The 13,703-nt window shown below is 39.0% G+C and overlaps 1 protein-coding gene across 1 annotated transcript in view; it reads left to right on the forward strand.

Annotated features, from left to right (window-relative positions):
* LOC149323444 (T-cell surface glycoprotein CD4-like) overlaps positions 1–13,703 on the forward strand; it is a 40,461-nt gene that overhangs the window by 1,560 nt on the left and 25,198 nt on the right. Inside the window, exon 2 of the mRNA XM_089511288.1 lies at positions 8,764–8,859. The gene's annotated coding sequence lies outside the window, so the exon portion shown is untranslated. The remainder of the gene's footprint in view (positions 1–8,763; positions 8,860–13,703) is intronic.

The raw sequence follows: 13,703 nt of genomic DNA on the forward strand, positions 1-13,703 counted from the left end.
TATATATTTTTGCTAGGTTGGGAGGGGTTAAATGCTATCTAACTTCCATTTTAAAGTGATTCTCTCTGATATTTTGGCATTTTGTAAATTTTTGAGTTTGCTGTCTTGCTATTGACCATTTTTCTACGTGTCTTAAGCCCAGCAAATCATATGCTCTTTAATCAAGTCTTGTTCCAATCCCATCTCTAAAAGTTTCTAGTAGATTTTAGATGTTTGTTTTAGTTAGTCCTCTATTAATAAAGAATCAATTTCATGTCCTTGTATACATAGACCTTGTTGTTTCTGGTCCATTTTTAGCCCTTCTTTTAATTGACGATACAATAACCAATGGGTTTTCTGTTCTGATTCATGTATATCTTTTATGTCGTTTAGTTCTTCTTATCCATTACCCATCCCTGTGTTTACAATGTCTATGTACCTTAGCCAGTTGTTGGATGTTTTAAACCTACTTAATAGGGCTTCTTGTGGGGAAACACATCCACATCACGCACAGCAGAAAGGGCTTTACACAAACAAACTTTAAGGACTGTAAAACCCTTGCAATCCACATATAAAACCTGTTAAAAACTGTTAAGGAAAATTTTGAACTCACCAAAGTATTTCTCTACAGTAACATTGAGAGTCAGCAAAGCTAAAACTGGATGCTCTTTATCTTTAGTTTCTGGAACTACAGCAAACACTATAGCCATTTTGGTTCCTCCAATGCCTTGTCCATTTGCAAGTGATAATTTTTCCTGTGTTACGTATTTCCACAATCCCTAACCCAGTGGTTCCCAACCTGTGGGTCGGGACCCCTTTGGGGGTCGAATGACCCTTTCATGGGGGTCGCCTAAGACCATTGGAAAACACCTATTTAATTGCAGTTATGAAGTAGCAACGAAAATAATTCCATGAGTTTGGGTCACCACAACATGAGTAACTGTATTAAAGGGTAGCGGCATTAGGAAGGTTGGGAACCACTGCCCTAACCAATGGGGGAAAAGTTTGAAACTGTATAGTAGTGGCAGGAATACACACCCTATTTGGGACATTTTGTTTCCTGAAGCTCCAAATGAAACCTGCACACTACATACCAAGTAACAGGGCACAAGCTGCCAAGATGTTGTGTGCAAAACGGGGATGATAGGGAGCAACAACTTCTTCTTCTTGTTCAGCTCTGAATTTTAGATGAGATTTGTTTAGAAGACTCTCTTGGTGGATTAAGTGCCATAATAGATAAATTGGTATCATCTCGCACTCTATTTTTGTTAAGTCACCCAGAATCTCTCCAGCTAGGATGTTCACAGGCCATCTCATGCTTTTGGCAACTCCATAAGTAACTTCAGAGGTTAATTAAGGCTGAAATGATCTCCAACATCTGTATTTCTGATTGAATCAAAAATTGTATTTCAGCATATATATCATTTTGGCCTGTTACAGACAGCCAAAATAAAGCTGCTTCGAGTCACTTTGGAGGTATGGTATTTCAATGATGCATGAGTCCTAAGAGTCTGGAAACTTCACCAAAGCTGCACTCCAGTCCTTAGGACTGGAGCGTGGCTTTGGTGCGGCCTTTGGACTCTTAGGATGCATGTATCATTGAAATACCATACCTCCAAAGTGACTCGAAGCAGCTTTATTTTGGCTGTCTGTAACAGGCCTTTGTTAGCCATTCATATTTGCATACAAACAGCACAGGAGAGGCTGAAAGGTGCCATTTAGCAGCAGGCTTGACATTTATTTATTTACTTATTTGTTTATATCCCAACTTTCTCCCAGTATTGAAATGCATGGTAGCTTCCAACATAATTAGAAAGAAGGTCTAGTAAAAAGAACAGAAAATTATACACATTGACACACAAACTAAATTAATTATCCATCAAAGCACAAATTAAATTAGAACTGTCTAAAATTCAACACTAAAATTCAACACTAAAAATAAAAATAGGAATGACAATATGACGCTTTTAGTGTTTTCAAAGTGCAAAATTCACTAATAATATCAATAGGAAATGTTTTCACCAGGTTGATAGATTTGGCCCTTCATAGCCATGGATTCTTTAGCCACTGATTCAACCATCAGTAGCTTGAAAATGTTCATATATATATATATATATATATATATATATATATTCTAAAAAGGAAAGCTTGGTTTTGCCATTTTATATGAGGGACACAATTATTATGCCATTGTACATAGTACATATTTCCAGACTGTCCCGTCTTTTTAATATAAAGGTCAATTTTGTCCTGTTTTCAAGGAAAAAATGCCCTGATATGTTGCAAAAATGGTTTGAAAACCCGTGTTGGAATGTGTGGTGGTCATTTGCAAGAGATCAAGGGTCTCTGTTCCAAACATATATTAGTTTCATAGAAAAGATAATATTTCAGCTGCCCAAGTAGCCATCGCTGTTGAAAATCTTGTAAACAATTTAGAGTCCAGAAAAAGCGAAGTGTTTGTAACTACTAAAACAAAAATATGTCAAGGAGTGTGAGAGGTTTTATGATAAGGTGTTCAACGATCAAAATTTGCTGCGTAAGATTACTTCAGCAGAGAAAGATTCATGGTATGATCCTGGTGAAATACAATTTCCCTCTACGTCTGCCTAAATTTTTGTCTTTCTCTGAGGAATACTTGTTAGCTCAATATGTTCATGTAATTAAACTTTTGCTATCGCCTTAGTTTTTCACGAATATGGAATATTACAAAACTCTGTCCCGTTTTGGACATCCCAATGTCCCATTTTTGTCTCAAGGACTATGGGCCCGTACAGACAGGGCAAAATAAAGCTGCTTCAGTTCACTTTGGAGGTATGCTGTTTAAATGATATATGCATCCTAAAAGGCTAGAAGCCACGCCAAAGCCATACACCAGTCCTATTGACTGGGCCACAGCTTTGGCAGGGCTTCCAGCCTCTTAGGACGCATGCATTATTTAAACCGCATACCTCCAAAATGACCCATAGCAGCTTTATTTTGGCCTGTCTGTATGGGCCCATAGTCAGCCTAGCTCATGGGGATATAGCCACAGTATTCCTTGTGACAGGGAAGGCTGGTGGGCAGACCAGGGTCTTTGGCAACCTGAAGCCTGGCCCAGCTGGAGGTGGGAGGACACTATGCCTTTGCTCTGTCATTTAGAAGGAAATAACCCAAAGTGCAACATAAATGGGTCTCAAGTCCCGCAGTATTCCCTGTGACAAGGAAGGCTGGTGGGCAGACCAGGGTCTTTGGCACTTAGAGCAACCTGAAGCCTAGCCCAGCTGGAGGTGGGAGAACACTATGCCTTTGCTCTGTCATTTGAGAAGGAAATAACCCAAAGTGCAACATAAATGGGTCTCAAGTCCACTTATGGATTTCAAGGCCCTGGTAATATGTACTGACTTCCCCTAACTCTCTTCAGCCCTACAGCCCTACTGGGGATCACTGCATTAAACTTTGCCGCTCCACATTCTGCAAGTGCCAGTTACAACTGGTGCCCCTTGCACTTGGCATTATATTTCTAAAGCCCCAGATTTAGTGGCAAGCTTAAAATTTAAGGTAAGGTACAAGTTGACGCATAACCAAAGTTCTGTATGAGGCCAGATTCATTTGTGACTACTACTTCCCTAGTTTTTTGTGGGTTTTTTTGGGCTATGTGGCCATGTTCTAGAAGAGTTTATTCCTGATGTTTCACCAGCATCTGTGGCTTGGCATCTTCAGAGAATCACAGATGTTGGCGAAATGTCAGGAATAAACTCTTCTAGAACTTGGCCACATAGCCCGAAAAAACCACAAAAAACTATGGATGCCGGCTATGAAAGCCTTTGACTCCCTCCCTACTTTTGTAATCTGGCAGTCTGGGAACAGAGGAGCTTTCTACTGTTCCATTGTCATGGACAGATCACTTCTTGATCAGGTTTAGACTCAGTGGGACTCAGAGCCTCTGCGGGGGGGGGGGGGGGAACCCATTAAGATGGAATCTGGAAAAAAGATTTTATTTGCCAAATATAAAGGCAGGTTGGCCTTGTAAAAGATAGTCTCATTTGCATGGGCAACAAAAAGATGAAGAAAGACAGATTTTGGCTATCATTAACTAGACTGCTGTAACCATACCCAATCTGATTTAATAATTTAGTGTATTTGGTTTGTTACAGTTTTCTTTTTCATTGTACTAGGCATATTTGCTTTCAGTTTTATTTAGATGACACAACTATTTCCTAATTGCCTTTTTTTTTTCCAACTTGAAGACTAGATACACAAGGCAAGGAGAGTACAGTTAAAAGTCAAAAAGAGATAACTTCACTCCTTTTGTGAATAACCAATTTTTTTTTGGGGGGAGTGAATTTTATAACTGTGGGTTCCCTACAGATTGGACAAAGAAGATCGCCTAGATAAATGCTGGTTTGTATTGTGTCTCATTTTGCTACTTCATGCTTTGTTGTGAGTTTCAAGAGAATTTATGAAGTGGCTGGAAGGAAAGCAGAAAGGAGTGGAGGCCCGGAGAGAAAGAATAGGTAGGATGAGGTCAGATGGCAAAGAGGAATAGGGTCTGGACTGAGACAATGGTGATGGAGATACTGAATGCTTCTAGCATTCTGGTTTTTCAAAATAACTGAAAGAAACAATGGCCTGTTACAGACTGCCAAAATAAAGCTGCTTCGGGTCTCTTTGGAGGTATGCTATTTAAATGATGCATGGGTCCTAAGAATCCGGAAGCTGCACCAAAGCTGCGCTCCAGTGCTTAGGAACGGAGTGTGGCTTTGGCGCGACCTCCGGACTCTTAGGACCCATGCATCATTTAAATAGCATACCTCCAAAGAGACCTGAAGTAGCTTTATTTTGGCAGTCTGTAACATGCCAATGTCAAGTATTTTTGAAACCAGAGGAAAAGAAAGAGATATTATTAAATATGGCAACTAAGATCAAGTGATGAGAGAAAGTATGCAGACGAATCTTATATATGGTGACTGCTGCCAGATTACTGGTAGCACAAAATTGGAAAACAACAAAAAAATCCTTTGATAGATGACTGAGTATTTAAGCTAATGGATAGGTCTGAATTAGACAATTGACGTCGAGGTTGAATAACAAAGATATGAATACGGTAGATAAAGAATGGGCTCCAATTGTAGAGTCTTGTAAAAAGAGATGCAAATTTTAAATACCAAATAATATTAATCATTAGACATTGTTAATTTTTGTTAACCGTTAACCACTAAGGATTTTATCAAATGGGGAAAATTGAGGTTTAAACAGAGATTATCCCATGAAAATTGTGCAATCACAATTAACATCACATGACATCGCAATTAAAGTGCCATTATCCCAGGAATAAATAGGTAATAAACAGCAACAAATCATTCACTAGGAAATTGCCTGCTTATTGCTTGTTTATTCCTGGGATAATGGCTCTTTAATCATGATGTGTGTGAAAATGTTAATTACAATTGCTCAATTTTCACTTAAGACTTAGAGGCTTGTAACAAAGGGTCTAAAGGATGAAGCGAAGGAAAACAGTGCCAAAGTAGAAAATTCCAGCAGGCATAGCTGTTTATGCCCATCCTAAAGGCTGGATGGATATGACCGTAGAGCGGAGGTCAGTGCTTCCAAGTTAGATTACACTTCTGTCTTTCACCAGGAGTGGTTCATTTTTATGATGTAAAGTACAGTACTTACATTGACCCATGAATAAGTCAACTCAGATTTTTTGGGTCAATTTTTTGACCAAAATTTATAGACTTATACATGAGTGCTTAGCTTCCAAGATCAGATGGGGTATTACGGTATTTAGGCCAGCTTGGGAGAAATGAGTCTTCTAACAGTGCAGTCTAGCTAAACATTGGAAATGTAACTTTAGTTAGGGATGTAAAGAATATTCACAAATTTTCATATCCTCAATGAAAAATGCGATGTGTAAGGCAGCCTTTCAAAAATGGAGCAAGCGCGCCTCAAGGTTTTACGTTCCCTGCACAAAAATTTCTTTCACAGAAAGCTTTTTTTGTAAAAACAAACAAACAAACACAACCTTTTAAATATGAATTTTCAAATTAATGCTAACATGAACAATCTAATTTACAACCAAAGTCATATATATTCAGAAAACAAAAGGACAGAAAGAAAAGAAAGAAGAAAAATGGAGGAGACAAATAACTAACACACAACAGGGCTCCCCCCAATCCTGTAGCGAGAAAAACAAAGAAAAGAGGGATTACAGATCCAACTAAATAATCCTAATGAAATGATTTTTAAAAAAGCAAAACCACAAATTATTACATCGTTAACATTTCTTATTGTGCACTCTCTCTCTAGGGCCTGTTACGGACTGCCCAAATAAAGCTGCTTCGGGTCTCTTTGGAGGTATGCTGTTTAAATGATGCATGGGTCCTAAGAATCCGGAAGCTGCACCAAAGCTGCACTCTAGTCCTTAGGAATGGAGCGTGGCTTTGGTGCGACCTCCGGACTCTTAGGACCCATGCATCATTTAAACAGCATACCTCCAGAGAGACCCCAAGCAGCTTTATTTTGGCAGTCTGTAACAGGCCTAGAAATGGTTTCCAGTCTCTGAAAAAGTCTTCAATTGATTAACCCTTTAGAACTCACATTAATTTGGCCATTTGGACTAACTCAACAACCCTAAGAATCCATTGTCTATTGTTGATGCTTCAGTCCATTTCCAAATTTGAGCAAACAATATTCTTTCTGCTGTTTCATATATCACCGACCTTAAGTCGGTAATCTATATTTGGTCTCCAGTTCTTTATCCATAATAATCAATAAAAATATTTCTGGTAACATTACAAAATCTACTTTTAAATTTTTTTGGATTCATATATAAAGCTTAGACCAGTAACTTTTTATCTTCTTACATGTCTACCCCATGCGAAAAAAGGAACCTTTCTTATCTTGACATCCTCAAATGGCTTTGAAACGTTCTGGGGCATTTTTGACAGTTCATTTGGAGTTAGATACCATCCGTAAATCATTTTATACAGGCTTTGTTTTAAATCACTGCACAAAGCAAATTTTGGGCCATTGTTTCAGAAGCCATTTATATGCTTTTTAAATTATATGGTTATCACCTTTACATAACTCTAAATAAAACTCATTTTCTCTAACCTCTGTGGTTGCGTTTCTCTTGTCTTGATCAAATCTGCCCACAATTGCACATAAGCAAACCAGTTAAGACCTTTGCCTTCTTTAAGAATAATCTCTCTTGATTTCAGCCTCCAACTGTTTTGTTCAAGATACAAAAGATCATCATAGCACAACCATCTCTAACAATGTTTCTTGCAGTGGGAGGCTAATACAGTATTATCTTAGGAAACAGCCTCTGTATTATACCAAACTTGATTTTTAAATTCAGCACATTCCTTAGCTTTACCATACCAAAGGTAAACCATGGTAAGCAAATCTTAAATTATGGCCTTCAAATTCCAAGCGGCTTACATCTCTAAGCAATATTCATTCCTTCAATCATACGGAACCAACCTTGTAATACAATGTGACACTAAGGGCTCTCAAGCTGCCCCTGTATGTAGCATTGTACAGTGTTTTAAATTTTATTTTGGGTTTCCTTGCCTGTCAGATAAATCTGAAAATCTCTTTTTATCATTGTACAAAGGGTATTCTGTATCTTATAGGGATCATTTGAAAAAGAAATAAAGCTTCGGCCAAAACATTTGCTTTTATTACTGCAATTCTGTCCAAGAGAGATAAATATTACTTTCTCCATTTTTCCTAAGTATCTTTTTAATTTCTTCCCAGATTTTCATAGTTAGAAAAAAACATGCAGGAAACAGTAAAATCTATAAAAACATGTTTTTGGTGCAGAAACCTATATGTATTTTGTACAGAACAATTCCCTGAATGACTACTCAAGAAATTATCTTCTACTCTGTAAGGGTTTCCAAGAACTATTGTTGTTGTGTGACTTCAAGTCATTTTGGATTTAAGGTGACCCTAAAAGTCTACCCTGTCACAGGGTTTTCTTAGTAAGATTTCTTCAGAGGTGATTTGCCACTGTTTTTTCTTAGGAAAAGCATGACTTACCTGGGGTCACACAGTGGCTAAGCTGGGATTCGAACCTTGATCTCCCAGAGACCTAGTCCAACACTCAAACCACTACACTTCGCTGGCTCCTTCCCAAGCATTAGGAGACTCATTATTGTACTGGAAAACAAATACAGTAATAACAAATATTCTTGCCATCCCTATTCAGTGCACATATATAGTGGGCCCTTTCTATACACAGGGGATCTATTCTGGACCCTCCCCTCGCATAGGCAAAAATTGTGTATGCTTAAGCCACATTGAAAACAGTTTGCATGCACGTAAGGCTAAAGCCAAGTATAGCACACCTGCGTATGGCATGAGCACACTGTAATCTGTGTACATTTTCATCTGTACACATATCGTTATTCATATATAACAGAACATATAACGAGCACAGGTTTTTTTGAATGATAGACCAATATCCTTTTATCTATTTGACATATGTTCTTGCAGTATAACTGTTTTTATATGATGTTTTAACCTAATGTATTTCTGATTGTATTTTATATTGTAAATCCTGTGCTGTATAGTTGCTTTGAATTTGTAAACCGCTTTGATCCCAGGAAAAGCGGTATAGAAATAAAGATTTATTATTATTATATTATATAAAGCTTCTCGGTGAACCGAGAGAGCAGGAAAAAAATTAATTTTTTGTATCTTGAGTGGGTGATTTATTTTATTTTAGTGTAAATAAATGCCTATGAAATAGCGATGCAAATCTACATGGAAATAATTTATTATTTTATACTTTAGGATCTTGCCCAGTTCTTTCATGGCTGCCCTTCCCATTCCTACTCTTTTTCTGCTTTCTTGACTGCAGTCTCCTTCTTCATTGATGTTTGATCCAAGGTATGGGAACTCTTTAACTATTTCAATTTCCTCATTATTTAGGTGGAATTTATGTAGATTCTCTATGGTCTTTATTTTTGTTTTATGTTCAGCAGTAATTCTGCCTTTGTACTTTTCTTCTTTTGCATGCTGAATCCATTAATAAGCAAAAGGAAAATAACTAAATTATACCTTGCATAGGCTAGCAGCATAGCAAAGTTTGTATAGTCTAGGACAAGTTTTATTTATTGCTTATTAGTTGGTTTCTGCCTAAATACCCTAAAGACACCAGATCCCATCTGATCTTGGAACCTAAGGAGAGTCAGCCCTGTACAGTACTTGGATAGAAAGCTGCCAATGAATATCAGATGCTGCAAGCTATATTTCAAAGGAAGGAACTGGCAAAACCACATCTGACTTTTTCTTTCCTAAAAAATCCTATGAAATTCATGAGGCTGTCATAAGTGAACAGGTGACTTGATTTTACCTGTGATTCCACAAGGAGTAACCTGTCAATGTGGAACTCTGTTTTTGTAAACTGAATGTACTCTGAAAGTTGTGTCCTGGCTAAACTATCTTGTTTGATAAGCATACAGACATATTGTTTCTTCTATATAGTTTTGTCGTGGCCTGAGGTTACAAGGTCAGGAACATCCTAGACACTATTATTATTATTATTATTATTATTATTATTATTATTATTAACCTTTATTTATGAAGCGCTGTAAATTTACACAGCGCTGTACATACAATCTTTTTAGTTAGACGGTTCCCTGCCCTCGGGCTTACAATCTAAAAAGACATGACACAGAAGGAGAAGGGAGTGGTGGAGGGAAAGGGTAAGAGGTCCAGCAGTTCCTCTCTACCTCCGACTAGTCTGATTTCTTGCATTACATTAAGAAAAACTTTCCCAATCTCTACTTGGATGCACATAAATTGCCCTTAGAGGTGGTTTAGCACATGGGATGGGATGATGGCACTTGTAATGCAAGAAATCAGACATTTCCAAGCTTTGTATAACCAAATATAATACAGGGGTGGTGTAACTGCAGCTCCTCCACGCTTGGATCTGGGTCCCATGTTTCATTGGTAAAAGGTAATGGTAAAAGTTTTCCCTTGACAAGGTTGTCAAGTTGTGTCCAACTGCAGAGAGTAGTGCTCCGTTACTGAACTGAAGAGCCAGCATTGTACCAAGATGACTCCGATGGTCATGTGGCCAACATGACGGTACAGAATGCTGTTTACTTTCCCACAAAAGTGGTACCTATATATATATCTATTTGCACTTTTACATGCTTTCAAACTGCTAGGTTGGCAGAAGCTGGGATTAGTGATAGGAGCTCACTCTGTAATGCGGCACTTCAGCCTTGAACTGCCAATCTTGCAATTGTCAGAATCAGCTTCTTCACTGCTGAGCCATGAATACTTTCTATGATATTTTTGAAAATCGCATTTTTATAAAATTGGCATAATTATCCTCAATATTGGAAACAGTAATTAGAACAAATGAAGAAAACTAAGATCCAACCTGCAAAATTCTTAAACTCCACCCGCCCTGTAACTGAAATGGCATGTTTGATCTTCTGAGAGAGATACGGAGAAACGGAGAAAAAGATTAAGCAGCCTGGAGGGAGTGGGAGACAGAATAAATAAAGAAGAATCCACCACCCTCCAAGTCAGTCTACTCCAATGCCAATAAGTTATTTCCATCACGAAATTCTTTCCAGTCTTTAAATGGAATCTTTTTTCTTGTAATTTGAATCTATTGGTTTCAACCCCAATCTCTAGAGCAGAAAAAAGCAGTAGTCTCAGCAGGAGAAAACAAACTTGTCCTATCTTCTACATCTGCATGACATCCCTCCAAATATTCAAATATGGTTATCATGTCACCCTTTCAGCTTCTCTTTTCCTAGCTAAACACACTCAGCTCCCGTGCATTAGGTCTAAATACCCTGAAGGAACCAGATCTCGTCTCATCTTGGAAGTTAAACAGGTCAGTTCTGGTTAGTATTTGGATAGGAGACTGCCAAAGAATTCCAAGTGCTGCAGGCTATATTTCAGAGGAAGGAGCTAGCAAAACCACCTCTGCGGATTTCTTGCATAAGAAAATGCCATGAAATTTGTGGAGTTGCCGTAAGTCGACAGGCAACTTGAAGGCATATACACACACATCATATCACTCCCTAATCTTCACTTTCCCAAGCTAAGCACACCCAGCTCCTTTAACCATTTTTGGCTTCTTGAGTTTTTGCCATCTTGATTGTACTCCTCTACACACATTCCAGCTTGTCAACATCCTTGTTGAAATGTGGGTCCCAGACCTGGATCTAGTATTCCAAGTGAGGACTGAGCAAAACGTAATAGAGTAGCACTACTGCTTTCCTCAGTCTGGACACCGTACTCCTGCTGATGCAGTCTAGAAGTGCATTGGCTTTTTTGGCTACCCCCTCACACAGTTGACGTACATATGGCTTGTGGTGTACTACAACCTCCATGTACGGCTTTTAAGCTAAGTGTCACCCAGTGGTGTCACCAGGGATCTGTGGGGTGTGTGGGCCACACCAGGTGATACTCTAAGGGGTGTGTGTGACAACAGTACTCCTCAAACATTTGATTTTGGGGTAGAAATGGACTGTGATGTTTGCCTGTGTTCCTTTACAATGTTGAAGAGATGGTGTGAGTGGGTTGAGGCTCAGGGAAAGGAAAAATGAGAGGCTCCAGGGTTGTATTTTTTTTTAAATAACTTTTAAATTTTAATTTTTTAAAAACATTATTTTAATTTTTTTTATTCTTTCAAAAATTTCTTTAAAAACATCACCTTTTACCAAATTTTCACTTCAACCATAGATACATTTAGGCCATGCCTATCCTATAGTATTTTAAAGGTATAATTTTAATTTTGCTAATTGTTTATGTCACATGTGTTCCCCTGACATTCAGTGGTATGCAGGAATTGTGATTTATGAGTAACAGTACAAAAGCCATGACTAAGGATTCTGTATGGTGTGGAATTCCAGCATTCTCTGAAGATGTCAGCCACAGCTGCTGGCGAAACATCAGGAATAAACTCTTCTAGAACACAGCCTCATAGCCCGAAAAACCCTCAAAATATTATCCAATTAATATTATTGAATGCCTTTTCACCATTGAGAAATATCAATGGTAGTTTTATTTCTGTTATGCCACACACTTCCAGTGCACCTTGGCCTGTTACAGACAGCCAAAATAAAGCTGCTTTGAGTCACTTTGGAGGTATGGTACAGTATTTCAATGATACATGCGTCCTAAGAGTCCAAAGGCCGCACCAAAGCCACGCTCCAGTCCTAAGGACTGGAGTGCAGCTTTGGTGAAGCTTCCAGACTCTTAGGATTCATGCATCATTGAAATGCCATACCTCCAAAGTGACTCGAAGCAGCTTTATTTTGGCTGTCTGTAACAGGCCCTTAAATCCATATTCTGGCCACGGTGGGCTGCAAAAGCTGCCTTTTTGCCACCAGAAATAAGGGAACACAGAGACCTGAGTTTTGTAAGCAGAGCCTCTTTTATCATCCCTCCACAGGCTGCTGAACAAAACCACAGCCACAAACAAGAATGGGGAGGGGACACAACCAAACCACAAGACTGAGAGGTGATGGTGGGAAGAGTGAGAGAATCAGGAAGGGATGTGCACAGAACAGCACACAGACACACGTACAACAATAGGCATTGTTTATGTAATCTTCCCAACATAAAGAAGTAGTTATGACTCTTGCACTGTAGTCTATTTAAAAAAAATCAAGTTACATACCTGTGGCTTCATAGATCATGTTTTGTCTTTTCTGCTTAGGGAAAGAACACAGCTTGCCATGTTATCCCCACTAGTGATGATTTACTAAAGAGCCATATTGAAATTACCTTTTCTCTTCTCAATGAATTTATCATGTCTTATTTGTAAACTATCCAGCAATGTTTTGTTGTTAGGACAGGAATATACAAATATTGGTAATACATTAAAAAAATTTTTAACTAGGGTCCCAAACACACTGCAGAAATAATGCAGTTTGATACTGCTTTAACTGTCCTGGCTCTGTCAGAGAGCTCCAGGGCCACTATAAATTACAGTTCCCATGATTCCCTAGCACTGAGCCGGGGCAGTTAAAGTGGTCTCAAACTGAATTATTTCTATATTGTGTTTTGCACTCAGGCCTCAGATACCAGTATCAGTTCCATTTGTACAGCGCTCCTGCCCCATATGTGAGCTTGCCATCCACGGTTTTATGCTTATGTGGATGGCAAGCCCCAGATGTTACAATGCTGTGCATGCTGTGCAGTGCAGGAGTGTGTGACCATTGAAACGAATGGGACTTGAGGTCCTGTGTTTTTTATCATATGCAGTGGGGTCCGGAACGGATCCCCCACATATACAAAAGGCCCACTGTACTCCTATCCCACAAAGCATCAGTTTAAATCTTCATGCCTGTGCAACTTCTAAAGACCCAGTACTACTGACTCTTCTAGGGTTACTGGATCAGGATTATCATAGGCTGAGAGATATCAGGAAGAAAACGTGGGGGTGGCCCCTTGTGATATTACACAGGTAATGTTACCATGTACAGCCACTAGTGATATAAATATGTATGATTGAGGCCTCCACTACCATGGTGAAGCCAGAAGGAGGGCCCGACCAGGTGTCACCTGTCTTCTGAGATGTCATCCAGAACGGGCTGCACCCCACATCCCCTAAGTCCCCTAGACTTAGAGGCAAAACAAACTGACATAAAAAGCCAGCTTCCAGCCATCTTGGGGGCATTGCATTCAGATGGCACAGACCCCCAAGAAGCCTGGAAGTTGACTTCAAGCCACTTGGCTGCCAAGATGTGGGTCGG

Source organism: Sceloporus occidentalis, unplaced genomic scaffold (genome assembly GCF_023333645.1).
Source record: "Sceloporus occidentalis isolate IW3139 unplaced genomic scaffold, rSceOcc1.0.p SCAF_1, whole genome shotgun sequence".
Lineage (NCBI taxonomy): Eukaryota > Metazoa > Chordata > Lepidosauria > Squamata > Phrynosomatidae > Sceloporus > Sceloporus occidentalis.